The sequence below is a fragment of the Grammomys surdaster genome, unplaced genomic scaffold (assembly GCF_004785775.1).
Source record: "Grammomys surdaster isolate TR1022 unplaced genomic scaffold, NIH_TR_1.0 137, whole genome shotgun sequence".
NCBI lineage: Eukaryota > Metazoa > Chordata > Mammalia > Rodentia > Muridae > Grammomys > Grammomys surdaster.
The window spans coordinates 12,518,419-12,543,486 of NW_021604595.1; the positions used below are offsets into that span (position 1 = coordinate 12,518,419).

General features: G+C 45.4%; 2 long non-coding RNA genes across 3 annotated transcripts in view; one reads left to right on the plus strand and one right to left on the minus strand.

The window, feature by feature from the left end:
- Positions 1-2,004: 2,004 nt before the first annotated feature.
- Positions 2,005-7,571, plus strand: LOC114617649. 2 transcript variants are annotated; one of them, XR_003710827.1, is made up of 4 exons: positions 2,005-2,109; positions 6,350-6,421; positions 7,096-7,147; positions 7,461-7,571. It is a non-coding gene; the product is annotated as an uncharacterized LOC114617649 (long non-coding RNA). The 2 variants fall into 2 exon arrangements; XR_003710828.1 differs by lacking the exon at positions 2,005-2,109 and adding an exon at positions 2,199-2,297.
- Positions 7,572-22,872: 15,301 nt separating this feature from the next.
- The window catches only part of LOC114617639, a 3,115-nt gene continuing 919 nt past the window's right edge, over positions 22,873-25,068 (minus strand). Inside the window, exon 2 of the long non-coding RNA XR_003710825.1 lies at positions 22,873-23,343. This is a non-coding gene — a long non-coding RNA (uncharacterized LOC114617639). The remainder of the gene's footprint in view (positions 23,344-25,068) is intronic.

Here is a 25,068-nt window from a genome sequence, read left to right on the forward strand (position 1 = left end):
CATATTTGGAGGGGCCCTGTGGACCCCATTCCAGGCCCAGCTGGGAAAGCCAGCTTTGCGCTTTGCAAGGCATCCGAATACTCTGCCAAGGTCCCACCACACCCACGGTGTGCTTCAGGCTTCCTCCTCTGCAGGCTGTGGATCTGAGGTGAGGCCTGCCCAATCACCTGTCTCAACCTCACGTCAGCACTTTGTGGACACTGGAGGCTTCAGTTGAGCCGAGGAGGCCCAGGATCCAAGGCTGACAAGGACATTGACATGGGTGCACAGCTTTGCTTCCCCTAAGGATTCACACCCCACAAATAAACATCCAACAAAGCCCAGATTCAGAGAAGTGCTTTGGGTGTGGAACTGGAGCCACATGGGGCCGGGGGCAGCCTGGGACAAGGGATGTGGGCAGGAAGCTGGCTCCTGGGGAGGGAAAGGCTGCCTTACTGGAGGATTCTAGGGCTGCTGCACTTGGACAGAAGTGAAGTCTGGAGGCAGCCCTCCTAGACAGCACTTGGGTCCACGAGGTATTACCAAGAAAACTGGGATTCCCTCTTTGGAGTTCAGAGTGAAGCTTGAGGACAGTTTGATTAAAATTTGAGAGTAAAACAACGGAACAGGTAAGCTAAAAGTCCCAGCAGTTTTCAGGAAGAGGGACAACATAGAAGAGAAAACAAGCCCAGGCTATGAGAAACAGTATGCCCAGGATTTCAGAGCCATGGAACTGAGTTTAAAGGGAAGCAGATTTCAGGCTCCCAGATCCAAGGTCTTACAATCATGCAGGGATGCACGGTTAGAACTAAGATTAGAGACGGCTTATTAAGAGAAGAAAGGCATTTCCAAGCATGAGAGTGGGCTGGCAAGCTGAGGAAAAAGTCCCCAGAGTCCTGGCTCATGTGGCCTGTGACCCAAAGAAACTTTTACATGTGTCCCCTGGGCTTCTCGAACGCACATTCTGTTCATCAGAAGAAGCCCAAATCAGAAAGTCCTCTGGACTGAAAGTCCTCCTCTTCAACTGGTGCCTGTCAAATGTCAACCTTGATGCCTCAACTCAGTCCATTCTCCTGCTACAGTAGGGAGAAACATCAGTACTGAAAACTGAGGTCCAGACTGGCCCCTGCTACCCTCAGCATCCAGCATTGCCTTCACCCTGAGCCCCACTCACATGCTACAGGGATGTTGGGTGCTCCGCTGAAGTACTTCCCCCACCCCAAAGAAAACATTCTGAAGTATATATAGCAAAGTGTATTTTTGCATCTTTATGTAAGTTTTAAAAATACACTTTGGGAAGATGGAGAGATGACTCATTGGTTAAGGGCACTTACAGCCCTTCCAGAGGACCTGGGTCTTCTCCCCAGCACCCACGTGGTGGCTAACAACTGTAACTCTAGTTCTAGGAAATCTTGACTTCTTATTCTGGCTTCCCTGGGCATCAGGCATACCCATAGTTTACAGATATGCAGACAAAACATTCATAAACATAAAATAGACATATATATATATGTAGTGGGTGTGGGTGTAGGTTTGCACGTGGGCACGCGCATGCGTGTGTGTAAATTGCCCTCAGATACAGGAATGGCAGGTTCATGAGCAGTGAGCCTGAAGAATCTGCCTCCCAGCCTTCTCTCCTCTTATAGGTCTATAGGGTCACAGCTTACTCCAGATTTGGGCCAGTGTGACATCAGGGTACAGGCCTTGTAGCATCCTTCCTTCTCACTGGCTAATTCAAAGCTGGCAGTGAAGGGAATCAGGAAAAAAAAAAAACTATCTGCTGGTGCCTGCTAACAACAGCAAGCTGGAATCACAGGGCAGTCACATTCACTCCCCCTTTCTGTCTGGGGAGGGACAGGCAGTGGGGCAGCAGACAGCAGCAACAGAGGCTTGATGTCTAACCTAGAGAAAAGATTCCAGCTGGGCTTTCAGGCCTCAGGCTCCCAGGCTAGGGAGGTGAAAGGTCCATCCTGGGAGGGGCTTGGGTAACAAAGGGCCTGTGTTACCTGAGGGTGTTTCTATGCAGCCCTGGCCAGGCTGCAGCTTCTTTGTGCAACTAGTCTCCCAGGCCAGGACCCTTGGGTGGTACTCCAGCACCCAACTAGGCAGTTTCCTGGTGGCCACTCCCAGGTAAGGGGCTGGAGATTCAGGCATTCAGAAAAGATGGCTGGCTGCCTAGGAACTGGTAAGACGGGTTTGTAGGCTGGCAGCTGCCAAAAGCTGCTAGAAGGCAATGGTTAGGAGAAATGTTCAGAGTGGGCAGAAGGCGGTGTCTGTACCTGGAGTCCCCCAACTCTACATTGGGCCACCCCCCCTGGGTATGTTGTAACTGACAATCTCTTTGCTGATTGGGAATCAGTTAACCCAGAATAAAATCTGAACTTCTGGGATTCTCTCAAGGCTCGATTCTACTCTAAACACCCGATACCATCTGAAAAAAGTTTAGACCCAAAATGTTTTCAAGCCAGGAGTATGGCTTGGAGGGTGTGCGTGGTGGGGGTTATTGTTTATGAAGGAACAATCTTCCTGTTGTTGAGGTATGCTCATCATGTCATTGTCCGCAGATGCTCTCCTTGGAAGCCAAGTCTGTCCTTCAGTGTGTCATAATGCTCAAGAGCCCTTCCTTCGCCAGCGCACTTGAAGATTGATTCTATTTGTTGTTCTAAAATAATTTTTTGAAGAGAGATGAGGATTCCTCGGCCTGTGCTATTTATGGATTCTGTAGCCCAGGAAATACTTTTTTTAGGACGTTTGTCTCACTTGCAAGATCTTAAATAAGATGGGTGTGGTGGCCCTTATGCCTGTAATCCCAGTACTTGCGAGACTGAGACTGGAGGATAGGGAGTTTGAGGCCAGCCTGGGCTACATAATAAAAAAAAAAGAAAAGAAAAAAAAAGAGTATCTGTTCCAGAGCAGCTTTTGGTTCTGGGGAAACAAGTTAATGTTTGTGAGAGGAACTCTAAATCAAATGCCCTAGCAAGAATCTCCGGACCAACGGAGCTTCCGGCCTCCTCCCTATCACGTTTTCCCAGAACCTCTGGCAGGGAGAGCTGAGGCAGCCTGTTTGGGGTATCCCTCGCTCCATGCTTCCTTCCTCTATAGAGTTCAGCCGTCCTGCGCCAGGCCAGACATTGTTCTCTCCTTCCTCGCTGGAGGAAAGTCCCTATGGCCCATTTTCTGAGCAGTGCTTTTCCACCCTTTCGTAATCTCTCACTGTGACCTTGAGGGGCAGGGAGAGAAGGCTTTGGCAAGGGCGCATTTCTCGTGGAGCCAGAGCCCTGCTGTCTGTGCCCTGGTGTCATATACTGGCTGTGGCTAACATCCTACATCCTTCTGTGCTGGCACCTGCATCCGGGTATAAGTAGCTCTGTGTGTGTGTGTGTGTGTGTGTGTGTGTGTGTGTGTGTTTAGAGAAAGGCACTGAAACGAGAGACAGAGAAAGAGAAAGTACAAAGAATCAAACAACTTTTCGAGGTCTGCTGGTAAATTTGACTCTCATCAAAGACAGTGATAAACCCTAGACACCCCGTGTGAGGAAGTCCATTCTTGAAAGAAGATAAGGATTCTGGGAGAACAGCAAGGAACAGAAGGAAACATTGCTTCATGAGATGAGAGAGGGCAAGAAGGAGGATGAAGAGGAGGAGCAGGCTGAGAGTGCCCCATGCAGCCAGGTCGCCAGCCTTGAGACTCAGGCAGGAGGGCTTCACTCTTGGGCCCGTGCTCTCAGCTCCCCTCTCCCAGCCTTCATCTCCCCTCACCCTGGTCAGGGTAGCAGAGATTTTGCCAGCGTACCTCATCAGACGAAATGAAGGGGAAATCTGATTTGCCTCTAATTGGACTTACTGCAGGCAATTAGGGTTAAGCTGGCATGAGGGGGCTGCCAGATAGGGGGATTTTTCAAGGCTGCTTTATCACAGTCCCGGGAAATTCGGCCGGAGCTCAAGTGTTGTAAATCAGGGCATTCACCTACACTATCATCTTTTAAATCAGACCATTTTGCCTGAAAATAACCAGTGTACGAACTGACACATTATATACATATATGTATACCATATACATTTATATATAATAGATTCCATATGGTATACAGCTTGTGTTTCTAACTATATACTAATTATTGTTTATTTGCTTGGAGGGTGAGATACACATACATTTATATATTCTGCACATATACTATAGATAGGACTGGAGAGATAGCTCAGTATATAATACTTGATTAGCATATGAAAGATCCTGAGTTCAAGTCCCAGAATTGAAAAAAAAACTCATGTACACACACACACACACACACACACATATATATATATATATATATATATGCACACACACATACACACAAATATACATACTATATCTATGGCATGTACACATATATAGATATACATATGTTATCTGGTATATATTATATGATATAAAGTATTTTTTAAAGATAGGGTTTTTGCTGAGCAGTGGTGGCACACGCCTTTAATCCTAGCACTGGGGAGGCAGAGGCAGGTAGATCTCTGAGTTTGAGGCAAGCCTGGTCTACAGAATTAGTTCCAGGAGAGCCAGGGCTACACAGAGAAACCCTGTCTCAACAAACAAACAAATAAACAAACAAGGTAGGGTCGTTCATTAAACCCAGAGCTTACTGGTTTAGCTGGGCTGGCTGTCCGTCAGACTTCAGGGATAAGCCTGTCTTCCCACTATCACTGGGGTTAGAGGCATGTACTCCAAGGCTAAGCTTTGCACTCAGATCCCAGGGCTTGTACAGCAGTCACTTTACAGACTGAGCCATCTCTCCAGTCCCAGGGCCACCACCTTCACTCAGCATCCTACAGATCGGGACAGTAGTATGGATGCTTCAAATACTGTGTGTGTGCCCGTGTGCGTGTTTGTGTGTGCGCATATGCATGTGCGTGCCAGTAGCACCAGCAGCTCATAGTGTTACAGTTCTTGGGCCACCTAAATGAGTCTTCCCCTCCCCCAGGGACAGAGCCTGCCACCTGCTTTCGTTACAGCAACTGCCACTTCTGTTTCCATTTCTGGTGCCCAGTGACCTCGAAGGGAGTTGAGGAGAAACACACAGACACATGGTCTTTATCAGCTGGTGGGAAGCTGCTCAGACACAATGTGGCCCCAGTGTTTCTGGTGACAAATGCAGCCTCCTCTGAGACAATGTTTCCCTCTGGATGTATTAAGAACACATTTTCTAATATCAACCTTTTTATTTTTTTGGCACTCACCCACTCCAGCAGATTCTATTAGACCTGCTATTCTGCATGTTTCAGGGCTGGGCTTATTTTGTGACCTGGGTCCTTCATTGCTATTCTCCCTCAATAGACTGACTGACTGTCGTCACCTCAAGGTGTTCAGACCTTCCAAAATGAGCCACAGACATATATGGGGAGCAAGGGATAGCAGGGCATCCCTAACTCCTTTAGTTCTGAAGCAGACTGTTACCCAGAGCCTGGTAGCTTTTGTTCTTGGATTACCTGCAAAGAATCACATGAGATCAAGCCAACCAAAATTCAGACATAGATGGGAGGGAGAGATACTCTCCTGGCCCCACCCCTTACTAAGGAGAAGTTAGTATCTGCTAAAGGAGGAAGAATTTGGTTTTTTTGAGGGTTTAGCCACTGGCAGATTTTCTATGTCCCTGTGGAGGGCTTCATGCCTGTGCACTACTGGACTTATTGGGTTATCAAACAAAAAAAGGGGAGGCAATGTTGGGAGAAGAACTTGTAGAAGAGATATGAGGGTATGGTTATATTTCATTGGAAACGTACGAAATTCTCAAGAATAAAGAAAACCATGTGTGGCTAGATAATAGATCCAACTGTAAGTTAGAAAAAATAGAGAATTGCTTTATAACAAGTTCATTCTCTTGATAGCTACCCCTCCCCCATGGTGACAACACTAAGCTACGACCTCTTACAAGGCCCCATTTTCCAGGGCTGCACTGGGATGGTTTCCAATACCTGAATCTAGGGACACAGTCAAACTGCACCGCCCTTTGCCAGCAAAGAGACTGATGGCGCCTAGTCTTTTGCTCTTGGGTTGCTGCTCTGCAGCGCCTCACCCTTATCACCAGTGAGACCCCTATTAGCAGTGAGCAGTGTCCTGCTGCCTGCTTCCCATGTGTTCACTCGTCCCCAGACCTAGCTTATGGGTACTGAGAAATATCACTTCTCATGTTTGCTAGCTTGATAACACATAGTTATCTCTCTATATTCACAGGGGAGTGTGTGTGTGTGTGTGTGTCCAGTAGTTGGCAACCTGGCTAGCAGTCAGAAGCAGATTGACACACGCATATAGAAAAGATCACTTAGGTTGTGAACTTCCATGTAGCAGATCGTCTGCTCAGTCATATTCTACTTTTTCCCATTAGATGAATGCGGTTTAAGAAGAAAAGAAATGGCAGAGGGAACAGAATGGGCATTATATGCCAGGAACCCACATGGTGAGAAGAGAAAACTGACCAGAGGAGTGGATTCAAACTGGTTTCTCTGACAGGTTCTATTTCTGTCTTTCAGATGGCAAGCCAAGGCCAACCATAGTGTCTCTCTCTTTATGCTCCATTCTTTTTGTGTCTGTGTTCCTTTCAAATATTTCTCCAAATCTGTATCCCTCACCATTCTGTGTCCTCCATTCTAAGGAAGATCTCTGGGCTGGAAATTCAATGGCAGCTTGTAATTTGTGAGGTGGTTTTCTTATGTTTGTGTCTCACTAGATAGATGATGGTACTGGGGATTGTGAGACCTTGTCAGCAAGGGGTGACACATGATGACACCAAGAAAAAGGACGATACATCTCAGTAGCTAAGTGAAGGCTCCCTAAACTTTATACAATCCATCCAGAAAACAGAGCTTCATTGTTTTGGCCAACACAATGCCTAGAGGTACAAAATGTTAACTGTCATACAGTTTTCCCTCATGACCAGAAAGAGCAGTAGTGTCACGCTCCCCAGGACAGAGCAGCTGGTCCTGAGAGTCAGTTGCTGATTCTTTTCTTTTTGAATCTTTTACCTTGTTTTCTGTTCATTTGGCAGGGCTGGGGGAGGGGAGTGTTAGCATCATGGAGGAGTATGAAGGATGAGGCCCAGCTCACGAATCTTATCTTTTTCTTTTATCATAGCCTCATACCTGGCTGAGTCTTGAAATTTCCAGTTTACCTGGGACGGGTCCAGGTGAGTGACAGAGCTTTAAGCTAGAGCCAGGTCTGACTCTCTAAGCCTTTGCTTTCTGGATCCTTCCAGATGAAAGCTGTTTGCATCAGTCAGATGAATGGAAATGGTCCTGTTGCTTTGTCTAAACCAAGTCAACCCAGAGTTTGATCTATATCTTTGGTATAGATCTTGGGTCTTAGCCTGCTTAACAGCCTCAATGTGGGGGGTGGAGGGTGGAGGCTTGGGGGTGGGTGATGGTGGTGGTAAGATGTTATGTGTTCATTAGGGTAACTGAGTTCCCTTGGGAACTAAACACTTTATTATTGAACCACAGGTAACCTGGCTTTAAGGAACTAGGCTCCACATTGACAAGAACATCAAACAGCTAGAGATTGACATTACTAATCTGAAGAAATCCCTCGTTTCGCTGTCTGAAGAGACCTCCAAAAATCACAAAGATCCTTATTGGATTTGATTTACTCTATTATAATAGAAAGGGCTGTGTACAGCTCTTGACTGTGTACAGCCCTTAAAGAAGAAGGTTGCCTTTACATAGACAAAGACAGGGAGGGTTAAAGAGAGCATGAAAAACGTCAGAGAAGGCCCTGAGAAAAGTCAGAGAGAGAAAGCGAAAGATGAGTGCTAGTACTAGAATTGGCTTTCAACCTCTCCAGGGTTGTCAACCCTACCTCCTCTCATCTTGGGACCATTATTTGGGTTCTTTTTGCTTATTTCTTCTGGTCCCTGGGCCTCAAGTAGGCTGACTAACTCTGTTAAACAACAGATAAATAATTTGGTAGCAAAACCTATTCAGATACATTATCATAAGTTAGCTATGGAGGACCACGAGACTCAAGATGAGGTTGTTACTTTATCCAGGGTGTTCCCAAAACCCATCTCCACCCAACCTAAAAGAAGGTACTTCTGCCCCTAGACCAGGCAGAGAGGGGCCACCCAGAACCCCCTCTGACAGGCGACCGAATTCTTGCTTAGGCTGAGAGGCTAAGCACTGCAAGGGAATATCAATAAAAGTTAAAAATATCTCTCTGGGTTCCCTGAGGGACAAGCCTGACTGCATAGGGGTTGATGTCAAAAGTATCCCCTCTCCAGGAAAAAGACATTGGGATGGGTATGGCCCTCATGCCTCACTGGACAACGACAGGGGACCGGAGCCATTGCAAGGTCCCCTTCAATTACTGGAAGTCAGGCCTCTATCTCCGCCTTCGCAAGATTAGATTTGCCACAGCCCGTCTATACTTAGAGAAGGGAGGAGATTTCAGGGGCATCCCTGCTTATACACTGAAGGCCTAAAATCAGCCATAGGCCTAAAATCAGCAATAGGCCTGTCATACATGTATTCTAACACCAAGTCTTGGGTCTCTGTGGATAAACACTGAAACAAATGGCTATAAGCTATTGTAAACAGGCAGTTTTTGTGACAATTTACCAGCCTGAGTAGTCACAGACCTTGTAAATAGGTAGACTTGGCAAATATTACCAACTTAGATAAGGACAAGTGAATCATAGGCAGAGTCATAATGACCTATCCCCTGAACCCTCACCCAGCCGATACCCTGTTCTGAAAAATATCTGTATCCCCCCTGAACACCCACGCTCCAGTGTCATCCCCTTCCCCACGTCCTGCCTTTTTGTGTTTATAACCCCTGTGTGAATGAGTATAAATTACAATTTGAAAAAAAAAATAAATTATATATATATATATATATATGGGAAAAAGGAACTAGGCTCCAGCTATCAGCAAACTCAGCCCCCACACCAAGTTGAAAGACAAGCCAGGCCATGCAGATTAACAGCCTTACATAATACACCAGCTTGTTCATGGTGCTTAGTTACTGAATTCTCACTGTTACCCAAATCTTGATGTACTAGTTCAAATTTCTTTTTTTCTAAACCATCTACTGATATTTGTCTTCATTTTTCTGTAGTTGGGGTCAATGGTAGGAATTCATATTTTAACTCAAAATGTGCATGTTGGTAACGTGTTTTGCAGTGATGTGTGTAGCTGATTTGTGTGGGTTTCTTGTGAGATTTTTTTTTAAGGTGTCATGGTTTGAATATATTAGGTTTTAGCAGAAAGATACCTTAATTGGTCCCTGCCAAAGTATGTCAAAAAGATTATATCATACAACAGATCTCATAAATGAGATTTGGAAGTAGGGGGTGTGAAAGGCCATCTCGAAGTGGGAACATGAGAGAGATAGAGACAGACAGACAGACAGACAGACAGACTAGGAGACAGAGAAAAAGAACAAGAAAGCCATCTGAGTGGAGGGGACCTTTTAAAGAATTGGCAACTAGTGATGACATAACTTCTGGTTCTGAGTCCCTGAGGACAGACTTTGGGAACACCTGATTTCTAACAGACCCTGAGGCCTAGCACATGCTAGGCAAGCACTCTACCACTAAATTGCATCTTGCTACTGATCTGCCATGGTAGGAGTGAAATTTCACACTAGTGAAATTGGCAAGTACTACTGTCAGTAGCAGAAGAGACTCTGGGTCCTGAGTAAGTGTATATTGTTGGCTCACCCATATCCAGGACTGCAGAACCTCAGACCCACAGGAACTCGGAAAGCCTTCCTCTGGTCCTTATGGTGACAGAGTGTACAGAAAGCCTCAGGGCATCTCCCCTCTCCCAGATGTTCACAGCCTGGGACTCTCTCCTGCAGAGACCTCCCATGAAGACTAGCAAACTCCTCTGCATCATAATTAACATGCTGGGCTTCCTGGTTGCAAGCTGCTGCATCTCAGAGCCAGGATCCCAGCTTTTCTGTTCATGTGTCTGTGATTCTGTCCCCTCTCCACTCCCTTCTTGCCCCAGTCAACCTTCCAGGACCAAGCTGCATGTACTACATCATGGCGTTCCCCCCCCCACCCCACCCTCCTTTCTAAATCCAGCTTACCAGTGTATCACTACTGTTGGCTCAGACTGGAGCAGCCTGGGAGAGATGGCAGCTGGTTATTTTCCTGAACTTTTTTTTAACTTTTGTATTTTGTCAGTGAATGATTCATAATGGAACAAGAAGAGAAACCTACATTAAAATCGAAGTCATTCTTCCTAAAGCGACGAATTCTGTGAGAAAAGCTCTGTCTGATGGTGTAAGCCTGTTACCCTAGATATCTGAGAGGTCCAGGGAGCAGGATCTCAGAGGGAAGCCCTGCCTAAGCTTTAGGGTAAGCAGAAGCTCAGACTGACTAACTTAGAATAAAAGGTAGAAAAGGGACTGGTGGTATCCATGGCTCAGTGACTGATAGCTGGTCTAGAATACATGACGCCTGGGTTTCATCCTCAGTATGAACAAAGAACCATGTGATGGCAGTTCTACCAGTCTCAGAAAGGAGACACTGATACCTAGGCACCTTGGAGATGATGTTGGTACTTGGCTGAGACTCAACAACTATGAGAAACAACAGGTCCAACACACTGCGGCGGATGCTCAGCTAAGAATTGTCTCCTCTGACTTTCTTCAGACTCAGCCATAACAGAAGGAGGCTTCCTTGGCCCCGAGTTGTTACCATAATATTCTCCTCCCCATCCTAGAGCACAAAAGTCACCACCTTGCTTCCTGGAGAAATACCTGTGTAAGAATGCTAAGTGTTTAAGCCCTCAGCATCCTTCAGATCGTGCTGCTTAAAGGCTCTCAGGCAAACACTTGGGAACAAAACAAACGCCTGTAGGAAAAAGAGGACATTTGAGATTCTTTTCCCTTTAGTGGAGCAAAGTTGTAAGCAGTCATTGTACAAAAGGAACTGAAGTGGAAAGCGCCTCCCATCTCCATTATATGGTCCTATGAAGAAAAGAGACATCTACACATCTTCTCAGGTGTCATGTTCAGTACACGTTCCTTGCTGTAGTCTCTCTTATGGAGAGGGAGGGACAAGTTCCTTTTGAGACCAATGAGAGGAAGTCCCTGAGATGACATCTGAGGTCTAAATAAATGTCTGGGAGGGACCAGCTTTACAAAAACATGGAGGAAGAGGAGACATAGAGTTGTACCCTCTCTGTACCCTTGACATGAAAGAAAGAGCAGGTGATTTGATGAGGCACAGAGAGGATGCCAAGCAGCCACCAGAACATCCACGAAGCTCTAGGGCTCTTGTCAGCCAGGGCAGGCATGTAATTTTATAGTAAACATAGAAGTCTCAGGTTCCTCACTTTAGTAAGGCAACCAACAATCAAAATGGCCTTCCAGGGGATGCGTCAGACATTTTCATTTTATAAGCAAGGGTAAGGACACCTGTGATCTGAGTTCTCAGAAGGCTAAGGTAAGAGAATCCTGAATTTGAGGCCAACCTAGGCTACATAGTAAGTTTCAGGCTTATCTGGCTATGCAGAGTGAGACCAACCAACCAACCAACCAACCAAAGAAACAAACAAACAAAAAAGGGAGTTTTCATCAATAGATAAGTGGATAAAGAAACTATATTCATAATGAAACACCAACCATTTAAAAGGGTGGAACCCTCTCATTTAACAATGCAGATGGAATGGGCAGATGCTACACTAAGTGAAATAAGCCAGGCAGAGGAAGACAAACACTGCATGACCTCATTCATTTGTGGAACCATCAAAAGGTGATTCAGACCTACGAGATGGCTCAGCAGCTTAACACATTTGCCACCAAACCAAAAGAACTCAGTTCCTTCTCTGAGGGGCCCACATGGTGGGAAGAAAGGACTGATTCTCACAGGTTATCCTCTAACTTCCGCTTAAGTGCTCAGCAGGTGTGTGACCACACACACCCCCACCCCCCACACCCCAACACAAAGAAACTTGTGTCCCATAAAAAGAAGGAGAAGAGTTGTGTAACATCTATAACATCTAGGGAGGATGGAGGGAGAGGGGACAGCAGGTCCCAAAACACAGACAGGAGGAGTGAGTCCCAAGACACTCGGACTGCCATGTACAATTTGTTTTTAAGGAACTAGAAAAGAGTTGAGTGAGGTGATCCATCTCTGCAACCCCAGATCTCAAAGGCAGATGCTGTAAAATTATAGTCAGTTAGATGCTGGCTGATATATACAGTAAGTTCCAGGCCAGCCTGGGCTTGTCTGTCAAAACAACAACAACAACAACAACAGTGACAACAATGACGGGGGCGGGGGGACTTCAAATCTTCCTATCACAAGGAATGAGAACTGTTTATGGAGAGGGATGTGTACTTGCTCTTGGTACAATCTGTGCTGTGCATCAGATTATTACACTAGAGCCCCTAACAATGGCAAGTGCTGTATGTCAGGCTTAAAAGGAAAAATGACAAACAACCAAAAGTGTTCTAAAATAGAAGGTAGGTAGGTAGGTAGATAGATAGATAGATAGATAGATAGATAGATAGATAGACAGATAGATAGATAATGCTCCCGGGAGGTGGGTTTAGTAATGTCTCAGGTATATTCTTTGCAGTTAAAATAAGATACAATACTGCCTCCCTCCCAACCCACACATCCATACCTCTCACAGGAACACCCCAACACACAGACTCTGAACCAAGTCTGAACAAGTCTGCATCAGTTTCAAATGGCTCATGGGCATCATCTACCTGACGAGATGTCTTGGGTACTAATATCTTGTTGGGGACTGAGGGAGTAGGCATCTCTCAGTATCTGGTCTGTTTTCCTAGAAAACACAAAATATCTAGAGTGTGTTCATGGACCATCCAGCCTTCAACCTAGATAGAGCCCTGAGCTCTGTTGCTTTGATGGATTGTAATTTAGGGACTGGTTTGTTTTTCCTCTCCAGATTCATTTTAATCCTCTCTTGCATCCAAATTGCTCTTGGAATGGCCCTTGGCATGTGATCTGACACTTGAATCTCAGAGAGAGAGAATTATGGAGACGGGGGGGGGGGGGGGGGAGGGGGACGGGGGGGGGGAGAGGAGAAAGGGAGGGAAGATAGACGACTTCAATATAAAACAAGTTCTGGTTTGCCAGAGGAAAGAGAGTTAAGTGATCTCTTGAGAGTAGAGGTCAAAGGTCATCCTCTGAAGAGCCTTGGATGCCACTTCAATGAGTGTCATGGATGGTCAGGTGGTGATGAAGGGCCTTAAAGGAATTCTGAACCGGAGAACAACACAATCACACTTAACATTCTGAAATGTCTCCACTCAAGGTAAGTGGGGAAAGGGCTATGCCAGCTTAGTATCATGGGTGTGGGACAGTTACTTCAGTGTACCATGGCTTACACAACAGAGTGTTTCGGAGGGAGGATTCCTAGGCCTGCTCATCTGAGAGGTGTTGCCACAGGGTCTCCTAGAGGGCCTCCATGAAGATCCTGGCAGAGGTGGCAGCACTCTCAAGGGCTGAGTCCATTTCTAAGTGGCTTACTCTCGGAGTTCAAGTAAGAGTCTGTTACTGGTGTTCTGTTCCTCTGTACAGGAGCAGGCATAGGCTCTCAACCACCAGGCACATACTTTCAGGGGCAGTCATGCGTGCTTGTGTGGGGGAAGCTGCCACCTTTTAAATGACTATGCCCTTTAAATGGCTGTTAACATACTTTCAAAGTTGGGGTTTGTTTCAGGTAAGGAACTAGAGTCACCCTGATTTATTCTTCTTAGGTGGCCTAGAATAATCTGTATTGATTATCACACTAAATCCTCCACGCACAGCCTTGCATCTTCTTTGAAAAAAAAAATATTGCAGGCTGTGATGATATACACCTTTGATCTCAAAACTGGAGAGATTGTGAGTTCAAGACCAGCCTGGTCTATGTAGGAAGTTCTAGGCCAGCTAATGGTACAAAGCAAGACCTTATTGGGGCTTTTTTGGGGTGTGTGTGTGTGTGTGTGTGTTTGTTTGGTTTTAAAGCAATATATAAAGAAACATGACCTGAACTGAGTATGCTCAGGAATGTGCCTGCCTCTTTATATGAAGACTAGTCTGTCTCTCCTGTGGTTTTTTTTGTTTTTGTTTTTTTGTTTGTTATTTTAAAGATTTATTTATTTACTATATGTGAATATACTGTAGCTGTCTTCAGACACACCAGAAGAGGGCATCAGATCTCATTACAGATGGTTGTGAGCCACCATGTGGTTGCTGGGATTTGAACTCAGGACCTCTGGAAGTGCAATCAGTGCTCTTAACCACTGAGCCATCTCTCCAGCCCTCTCCTGTGTTAATACACATAAATATCCTCAATAAATTCCCTTGCTCTTTGTTTGAGGAGGCGTTGCTTCTGAGAGTAATCTCTAAGGCATGGTGGCACATGCCTTTAATCCCAGCACTAGGGAGGCAGAGGCAGGCAGAGCTTTGAGGGTTCAAGGCCAGCTTGGTCACATAGTGATTTCCAGGACAGTCAGGGCTGTGTGTAGAGGCCCCATCTCAAAACAACAACAAAAACAAACAGAAACAAACAAACCCAAAACAAACTAACTAGCTAACTATCTCTAGTACACCTGTCACACTTTGATCTCTTGATTCTGTTTCTCCTCTTTTCATTCGCTAACAGAAATCCCCAGTACATTCAATCTCAACTACTTGAGTGTTACCATGACTAGCTGTACCCAAGATGGTGATCTATAAGAGCAAAGTAAAAGTGGCCGTCTGGTTTACAGCCTGTCCTCCTTTTAGCCACATTGTGTGTACTAGGGCAAGACATTAGATTTAGCTTACATGTAAGAAATAAAGGAATTACACGTGACTTTCCAAAAAAGATGGGTCAGTGGAATTTAGACATCTCTTCACTGAGGATTTAAATAAGAGATGGTGTGTGTGTGTGGGGGAGCGAGGGAGAGGGAGAGGGAGGCAGACAGACAGACACAGACAGACACAGAGGCAGATAGACACAGAGACAGAAAGACACAAAGAGAGATAGATGAAAAACAGAGAGATCGAAAGACAGACAGACAAATAGAGACAGACAGGCAGGCAGAGAGATAGAGATTGAGGTGGTCATTTAACCCAAGGGCTAGACTGCACAGCAGTACCTGTAATGTATCCAATGGGCAATATGGAAAAGAGTCCATCTACAGGAAGAAGAACGGGGTCGATCATATACTGCATGTGCGTTGTGAGCACAGTGGGCCTCTGTGTGGATCAGGGGTTACAAGCACAGAAGCTACGTCTGCAGAGGAGATGGCCTTGATAAAGAGGTAGTAGAGAGTATCCCCATGATTCATCTGTGGGGAGGGCACTTACTAAAGCTGCCAGGCAAGATCCAGGGCTTGTGAGGTATCTGATCATGTCCGTTGTTATTGTGTGGTTTTGTGGTTACTGTCCGTGTGATAGCCTCCAGCAGAATGACTGGTTGGCTACAGGCTAATGGCTTGACTTCTGTGCCTCAGTTTCACCTTCTGAAAAACCAGGTATGAACCTACCCACCTCAGATAGATACAGAACTAAATGACATAGTGGCTCTACATACTTTGTGCAGCTCACGGGGTTTAATAAGTGCTCAATGAGAGGTGGCTATTGACTTTAGAAAATAACCCCTTGGTTAGAGTTTAGGGTGTGGGAGGAGAGAGGGAAAACAAGAGCTCACTGAACAGGCTGTGAGGACTTGAAGGATTCTGAGCTGAAGAGGCTTAGAGCCTATTTGAGAATCCTGATGAACAAGTGCATTGTAAACTTGTGTGTGGAAACCTGAGGGCTCTGGCTGTCATCATAGAGCCATGGCACCATGTTCTGTATGGACTTCGCTTGGCTTTATTTCTACAGGCATCTTGAAGCCAGTGTGCTTCGGGGAGAAATGACCACTGGCATTCTCAGTGGCTCTGGCCAAAGCCAAATACAGTGAATGATGGTGTCTAAGAAGGACAATGTTCTGCTCCCTACAGGGGAGAATTCTCAAAGGGACCTGTTTCTGATTGTTCTGATCCTCCTGCCAGCTATCAGTGGGACCTTCTAGAAGGGACACAATTTTCTAAACTGGCTTGACCATGACTATCTCATGATGATCCCTCATGGGGCAGGGATATCTATATGAGACAGGTTAACAATGAGCTAAGTCATGCCTAACAAGATGGAGCTTGTTAGGTAGCTTCTTACCTTTGAGTGATGATTCTCAGCATTGGCCAGAGACTACAAGTTCCAACATTCATTGTACACTGTCCTCTGGATACATCTTCTATAGAAAAAGAAACCCTAGAGGTTATCCCTGCCTCCCCTAGAAAAGTGCTTCCTTAACTTCCGGCAAACTGGGAGGTGACCACCCAACCTGATCTCAGGAACATTCTCAGTTTAGTTGTTAGCAGAGACTTTTGATTCTGGTGGTTTCTTCATAGCCTGATGAGACAGGACAGACAGGACCTCTGGCAGAGTGTAGCCTCACTACATTCATTCAGCCAGGGACCAGAACTCTGGCAAGATTGAAGTTTTTGTCAGATGGGAGCCATGGAGTGAATTTTAAAAAGTGAAAACAGATGTTCTTCCCTCCAGTTGCTTCAAATATGTGCAGAGACTTGGGGGAGGAGGCTGTAAAAATGTCACAGTTCTTGAATCCCGAGGCCCAGATTTATGCACCCAGTAACCCTGCACAGTAAATCCAGCACCCTTGAGGGAGTGTCGGCTTCCGAAGGGGCAGGCCCAGCTGTGGTGGTGACCCAAGGAAGCTGACGGATGGGGCTGGAGGGATGTGGGTAGGAAGCCTGTGAGTGGGGAGTCTGGCTGGGAATGGAGATTGCTTTTCAAGAATTTTTCAAGTGGGCAAAAGAGTTTACAAGGTTGGCTGGGACACTGGCCTTCTGAAGAGATAAGCCAAACTCTTCTACATGTTTTGTGGGGGAAACTTAGAGGGAGACAGATGAGAGCTTCCTGGGAACAGAGCTTGCACGCACAGCATTTTGGTTGAAGTTCTGGAAGGAGAAACAAGAAGACTGGGCCAGATCTCTGAAGCCAGGGAGGCCTGGATGCACCTTGAGTACCACGGAGACATCATAACTTAAGTTAGCTATGGAAAGAAGTGATGCCAGGGATGCTGGCGAGAATAGAAGCAAGAAGACCATTTAGGGGAAACAATACAGTCCAGGCTTCTGATGACAGGGGCATGGACGAGGTGCATGCTGGGACATGGAACATGGTTGGTTGGATGTTAGTCCACCTCTGGAGGTTCTGATATAAGCAGTGGAGAAAACTAAGGCAGGAAATCCTGGAGAAGGATGGAATTTGTTGTGGGGGTCGGGGGGGAAGGCTTGGGCTTAGATATGTTGGGTTAGCAATCCTTACAGACATCCAAGTGGACATTTTAAACAAACCAGTGGAGACCTGGGCTTGAAGACAAGGAGGGAGGTCAGGATTGTCATACAAATGTGTGAGTCACAATACAGAAAGTGAAGATGGAATTAGATTATTGACTTTAAAAGCTAGTAGCAGAATGTTTTAGTGGTCTGTACAGTTCTTCTCTGCTGTTGACCTTGTCTTTATGGTCAGTTATTACCTTCTGCCTCTCCATGCCATGTTCCCAGGGCATGGGTGAGCATATCGCCTATTCCCGTTCTCCATGTCCTACATCAATCCTTAATCTTTATAGCTGAGAGAAGAAGCAGTACTACCTACTACGTGCCCAGAAAGTGTGTTGACTCTAACGCACAGACTTCTCTTATTTATTTATTTATTTATTTATTTATTTATTTACTTACTTACTTACTTATAATCTGGCTCAGATTTTCTGCTCTCTTGACTTTTTCTTTCTTTACAGTGGTGACAACCTTATTATTTGATTATTATTCACTCAGCATGAATGGTTGGCTTTTCCATCTCGTCCATATTTCTTGAGGCATCACATGAGTTTCTCATTCTATTGACTAGGTCTGGCTGTTGGACTTTACAAACTATTTCTAGGTATGTGTCTTGCCAGCTGATGGTCAAGGATTACCAGTCACCATGGCAATGCTTAGACTATCCCTTTCCATGCCCATGGTCAAGGACACAGGTTGTGGCCTCTCATTCTGTTCATGCTCCTGCCTCACGAAATTCCCATTTTGTACAGCAACTATGTTTTCCATTTGTTCTAATTAAATAGTACCAAATGTTTGGGTCAGTCAATTCCTTATATAAAATGACTAAGGCAGCCTCCTCCCTCCCCCAAGTGAAGCCAAAAACAGATGCAATGTTATATTGTAGAGTTAAACAGTGTGCTTATGTGACTAAAGCCACCACAGATGCACAGGGACAATTGGATGTCACCCTGGCTGTGGAGTGGGGGTGGGGGTGGGGTGACAGTAGTGTAGTGTGGAGCTCTACCTGGATTACTCTGTTGGATCACAGAATGACAGCCTTTTGGTTCCACCTGTGAGCCTCCATCTACTCTGAATCCACAAATCACTCATAAGACCCACAGGAAGGGCAGGGGATGGGGGAGGGCCCAAGTGGGGGTGGGAACATCTTCGGTCTCTCTTGCTATTTTTCTTTGGCCTTGTTCATCTGAATCACTCCCAAGACTGGATCTTCAGATTTCCTGTCCACTTTGGGAGCCTTCTTGCAGATGACTGGGAGACCACCTAAATGTAAGGGCCACAAGGATCCTGGTCCCCTTTCGGCTTTAACTTTGAGGCAACATCTTACTATGTTTCCCATGCTGATCTTGAACACACTGCATAGCCCAAGCAGGCCTTGAACTCAATAACCTGCTTCTTCTTCCAAGACACATGTGGAGGTAAGGCATAGCTGTAACTCTGTGAACCTGTGGACTGTTTCCCAGAACCCATCCCAACCTCAACTTTCTCTTAAAGTCTCCTGTCCCAAGTTGGTGACCCCATCCCTTCCTAAACTATTTACTAGACAAGGAGAATAAAATGAACAGAATTGCCTTAGACTAATCAAGATTTATTTACTGGTATTGGGGACAAGGTTGTTCTTTCCATGTAATATGCCTCTGCAATGGAATGCAGGCGATTCCATAAAATGTACAAATACATTTTAAATGTGTAGGGCTGGCCAGGGAGATAATTTAATAGATAGAAGACACACATGAGGGCAGGCACCAATGGAAAAGGCATACACTGCAGCCCTACTCCTAGCACTAATGGCAGAGGTGGAATCCCCAGAGCTCCCTACCTAGCCGGTCTAGCCAATTGGTGTGCTCCGGGCTCAGTGAGTGAAACCATCTTAAAATATAGTATATCGATATATAAACAATATAAAAATAAAAAGAACAGTTAAGGAGGAGACGTGATGTCAACCTCTGGCTTCTGTGCACACACCTACACATTTTACATGCATCTACATAGACACATGGACACACACATGTATATAATCGCACAATAAAACACACACAATAATAATAATGATAAATGCCAGAAAGATGGCTCAATAGATAAAGGAACTTTCTGCCATTCCTGGGACTACATGTTGGAGTAAAATAACTCCTACAACTTGTACACACACACACAGAAAGAGAGAGAGGGAGAGAGAGAGAGAGAGAGAGAGAGAGAGAGAGAGAGAGAGAGAGAGAGAGAGAGAGAGAAACTAATAAATGTGATGATAAGCAGTCTGTCTGTCTGCTGTAGTGACTATAACTCATTGGTAGGTATAAGAAAAGTAGCTACACATGAGTGTGGCAAGTGAGCCAGTGAGCATCACTCCATCACAGCATCTGCTTCCATTCCTGTCTCCACTTCAAGTGTCTGTTTGAGGTCCTGCCCAGACTTCCCTCAGTAATGGGGTAGGACAAGGACCAAACTGAGACAGCATCAAATTCATTTCTGTTTTCCAAAGGAAGAGACAATGACCTAGAAATCCACTCAATGCCCGCCCTAGGTTGCACAGATAGCTCACTCCAGACTTTATTCCATCATCAAATAACCTGCTGCTGGCTCTTCTTGCCCCAGAGTCACTTTATTGACAATGAATTTGAAACTTGGCTACAACCTGCTTCCAATGTCAGTACTAGTATCTTGGTGTCTTGTTGCCACAACTAAAGGCTAAAGGACAGGCAATTCACATGAAGGAGAGGTGTGTTTTGGACATCGTTCTGAAAGCTGAGACTTGCAATATTCAGGTCCTAGCACCTGGGGTGGTGGTGGGGGGATGCTTTTTAGTGACTCCTTCTAACTCTGTGGAAAGCATCACAGGGGCTACACAGCAAATGTGCTAGCTCTGCTCCCACCTCTTGCCTTCTACTTGAGACAGATCTAAGGCTGGCTTGAAACTTGCTATACAACTGAGGCTAGCCCTTGATTCCTGATCCTCCTTCCTCTATTTCCCAAGTGCATGGATTAAAATGTATGTTCCACTATGTCCAGTGCTCTCTGTCTTATAAAACTATGAATTCCTCTATGGAGCTTCACATTCATGATGTCATTGGATCTTGACTACTTTCCAAAGGACTCACCACCGAGAGACCACCAAAGACAGGAGCTTCATAGGGGCACATTCAAGCCCTAGAAGGTGGTTCACTGAATGTGTGAAGCTTTGTGTTCAGGAGGATCCATACACACTACCATGGGGCTGCCTTTCCCATGCGTTTAGATCCTAAGATGAGAAGAGATGATGGGCTTCTGTTAGATTTCAAACAGTAAAGCTGGAGCTTTATAGAACAGCGGGGTCTTGGCTTGCTGGCAAGGCTTATTTTAGATCCATCTTGCCCTTGAAAGGCAGGTGTGCTGAGCAAAGTCCGGTGTGCATCTTCCTTGTGCCTGGAGGTTTTCAGGAAGTGAAAACACCCTTCTGTAAATCAACGTGCTGAGAATCAAAAGGGCTTGATTGAGAAGGTCTTTCCTGTCTGCCTGAGGTCATTCTCAGCCCCTGGTGGACATGCTAAATCCTGAAAACCTCTTAGCCATAGGGGAACTGTGGCTGTTCAGTTATCCTTCAGTTATCCAACCACTTTTTCTTTCTTTCTCGTCATCCACCTTAGACTGTAAAATTCTCTGTAAATCCCTATCTACTTCCTCTCTCTCTCTCTCCCTCTTATAATATATAATATGTATAATATTATATGTATATATAATATGTATAATATTATATGTATGTATTATGCATGTATTATGTATATGAATATTTTGCCCACTTGTCTGTGCCTGCTGCCCTCCGATCCTCTGGGACTGGGGTTACAAATGATTGTGAGCCTTCATGTATGGTCTGGGAATTGAACTCAGGACCTCTGGAAGAGCTGGCAGTGCTCTTAACTGCTGAGCCATCTCCCCAGCTTCCTCTCATTTTTGGAGTTACACAATCATATCTTGATTCTCCCCCCCTTCCTACTGCCTCTGATTTGCTCATTATTTTCGTTCTGGTCTACCTTCAGCTTATCACAGCCCACCCCAATCCTTATCCAGTGCAGATCTCTCTGTCTCCTTTTGTGCAACGGCTTCACCTTCTTCTTCAACACTCACTGCTAAGACCAAGATGGGGTAGAAGAGACTTCAGAGTCCCTGGGCAGTGGATGGAAGCAACCTAAGGATGTTACTTCTTGGCTCTATTTCATCTAATACTTTTATCATATGTCCCCAACTTGAAGTCAGAAAGGTCACACTTTCCCAAGTCCAGTTACTTAATGCTGAAAGACAACCGTACATTTAAGTGCCGGAAGCAGATTCCAAACGCATCCCGAAAGGCAAGGAAATGGGCTGACCGTTCACTTAAGTGGGAAAATAAATTGCCCAAGTCCAAACAGGATGGGTACAACTGAGCAGTGTGAAAAAAAATTTTTTTATTTGCTTTAGCTAAGAGTAGGGTAAAAGAAACCATGTACATTTAGAACCCTGACTCCTTTCTCAAAGCATATTTGAGATGGAATGGTGCTAAAGAAGTATAAGATTTGGAGATGGATTGGCCACTCCCCACACCAAGTGAGGCGGAGCCATGAGCATCTATCTGTCCAGAGCAGCCAGGTGGGAAGAACTGGGGGTGGTGAGGTGGGCGTGGTAAGTGAGGTGGGCATGGTAAGGGTGGTGGGTGTGATAAGTGCGGTGGGCGTGGTGAGGCGGGTGGAAAGATGTGTCAATCTTTCATGCATCCTTCGAGGAGATGTTAGACTTCATCCTTTTACTGAAAAGATGTACTTGGCAACAGGCAAGATTATCTAAATATGGAGCAGGCTCCTTCCTGGGGAAGTATGTACATCTTGATAGGGAAAAAAAAAGATGAGTTGGTACAATTTTTCAAAAGAAATTCAAGTATTGGTATGTAGTTGAAGAAGATGTTGGCAATACTTTGTGTGTTTGTGTACATGAGTGTGTACATGTGTCTGCAGGTATGTGTAACCAGAGATCAAAGTGATTTGTCTTCTTCAACCACCGTCTTCCTTCTTCTTTTGTATATAGCACGGTTTGAACCCTATTTTTGTTAACCAGTTATATTCATGTATTTATTTGTTTGAGATATGATATCAATATATGATCTAGAGTAGCCTTAAGCTCACTCACTTCTTCCCTTCACCTTTTTTCTTCTTTATTCTTAAATATGTTTTTAAAATTAGGCATCTATGTGTGTATCTGAGTGTGGCTTTATACATGCTGAGTGCAGCGCTGGAGGAGGCCAGAAGAGCGCTTTTGCTCCTCAGAGCTGGATTAGACCAGTTATAACCCTCCTGACGTGGGTGCGAGAGCTGATCTCCCATCCTCTGCAAGAGAACTCCTGCCTTTAACAGCTGAGCCATCTCTCCAGCCTTCCTTATTATTTGAGACAGAGTTTCTCACTGAACCAGAGGCATATTGAGTCAGTTAGAATGGTTGCCCAGAAAGCTCGAGGGATCTGCCTGTCTCCCCCTTCGCAGCATTGAGACTACAGGTACATGCCATCACAACTGGCTTTTATGTGGATGCTGAAAATCCAAACTCTGAGCTTCATGCTTGCATAGCAAACAGTTTATTGATTATCTCCCTAGTCCCTAGTGATAAGATCTTATAGTCAATATTGATCAGAAACCATGAGTATACCTAATATTCATTAAACACTTACTGCTAGCTGAGGACATGGTACTCTGTGCTTTTAGCTACACTATCTTACTTAACTCTTACAGTAACACTGAGCTTGTTGCTATGCGTGCTACTATCTTAGAAATGAGGAAGGCAGTTCAGGGAAGTGAGGAATGAATTCAAAACACTGTGATGAAGATTAAGCCTCCATGGTGAGTGGTACCAAACACTCAACAGCGCAGAGACCCTTTTGTGGTTGTTTTACAGGGACTGTGGAGGCTGCCGCTGAAGTGGTGGCCTCTATCAGGATGTGTCCTCCTTTGCAGCAGTACAGTAGGGAGACAGGCCAGAGAGAGGCCCCAAGCAATGTAGAAGAGCTGTCTTCTTTATCCAAGTAGAGTTAGTCTATAAAACAAACAAATAAAACAAATCCTATGAGGAATCATCCCGTGGAGTTTTTCTCCAAAGCTACAAGCACCGGCTTGAGTTTTTTAATGACAGCAGCAGTTGGTTAGGCAAGGATACTAGTGATCAGTCCACCATCGTTTCTGGTGTCAGCAGCCAACGTTACGACTCAGTATCTAACAGGTTGGAAGAACTGGGGTTTTTTTTTTATATATATATTTGTAGAGTTTTTAGGTTGTCAGCGGGAAATTTAGTCTGAAATCCTGGTCCAGTGTTACAGGAAATCAGAAGGCCTCCCAATCATGATGGCAAAGTCCTCCACACACTCAGTTAGGTTCCTAGACACTGTGTTCTCACTGTGAATGATGGGTCTATCTATGAATCCAGTTTAGAGGTACCCGTAGTCCCTTCTTGCTTAAGTCATGAAGCTAAAGGAGGAGAGAGGAGAGTCCCAAGGGCAGATCATGGAAAACAAAGGCACGGAAACAGGGGCTCAGAGCCTAGGGCTCCATTGGGGGTGGGAGGGTTGACTCGGAAATAATTTAGAATTATTCTTAATAATCTCTTGACCAAGAAGCCTCAGGTTTGGTGACAGATTTAAGCATGGAATGGGGAGACTAGCTGAAGTCTGAGGTCACCTGCTGTAGTCAGGGCCAGGGCAAAGGAGCTCTCCTCAACAGGGTGTAAGTGAGACTGGGTATTGGAAAGGAGAGGAACAGGGCACCTTGCTTCAGCCTGTGCTTGTCAGCTTCGTGAAAGCTCAGTGCTAGGATTTGGTAACCTGTCACCTTCAGCTTGACACGTTAATCTACCCAGGCCTTTTGGACCAGAGCCTGTCATGTGAAGGTCTTCCAATCCAGTGACTGTGTATCAGGGCTGTCCTCCAGGGACTTGGGAAAAGAAATGAGTAACCAGATTACACCAGACCCTCAATTGCTGTCTCTCAGTGACCTGTACCCAAGCCAAACCCAACTCTGACCCAGGCTCTAGTTAGAGCCCAGAACCTCTTCCTGGTAGAAGCCTTGGTAAAAATATAAAGAGGCTCCTGGGCAGGAGAGGCAGGAGGCCACTCCTGGCTGCCCCTGGGTCCACTATGTTGTGTTTTATTTAAAAAAAAATGAGAAAGAGCCAAGTATATATTTAATAGAGCCAGGTATGGTGTGGTGAGAGGGGAGGGGAAGGGTGTCTCTGCAGGCCCATGCTGAGGCATCCCTTCCCCCTGAGTATAGTCTTCAGAGACTTGGCTGTTTCAAGTCCAGGTGTTTAAAATCTACATCCAGGACAGCTCCAGAGAAGCAACCCACAGTACTCTAATCTACTCTCACAGACTCAGACAGTTCTACTGGACCTGCTCCTTCTTACCCACAGATGGTTCCACAGACCCTGGACAACAAGGAAACAGCCAACTCTCCTGAGACTGGACCAACAACCCCACACTCATTTTCTTAGGCTTCCCAGAGACATGTCACCCAGAGTCAGCAGGAAGTAGCTAAAGATCACAACGACCCAATTCCCGCTTCACCTCTTTCTAGCTTTTCCTTTTTTAAATTAAGCCAAAATAAAGAAATGTTAGCATTCTTTCTAGGCTCTGCCCCACAGTTACCTGGCAACAGCCAGGTATGCCTGGCTTACTATAAAAGGGGGCTGTTTGTCCCCTCCTCAATCTCTTACTCTCTCTGCCCCTTCTCTCCCTGACCCCTTTCTCCTTCTCTCCCATTCTCCACA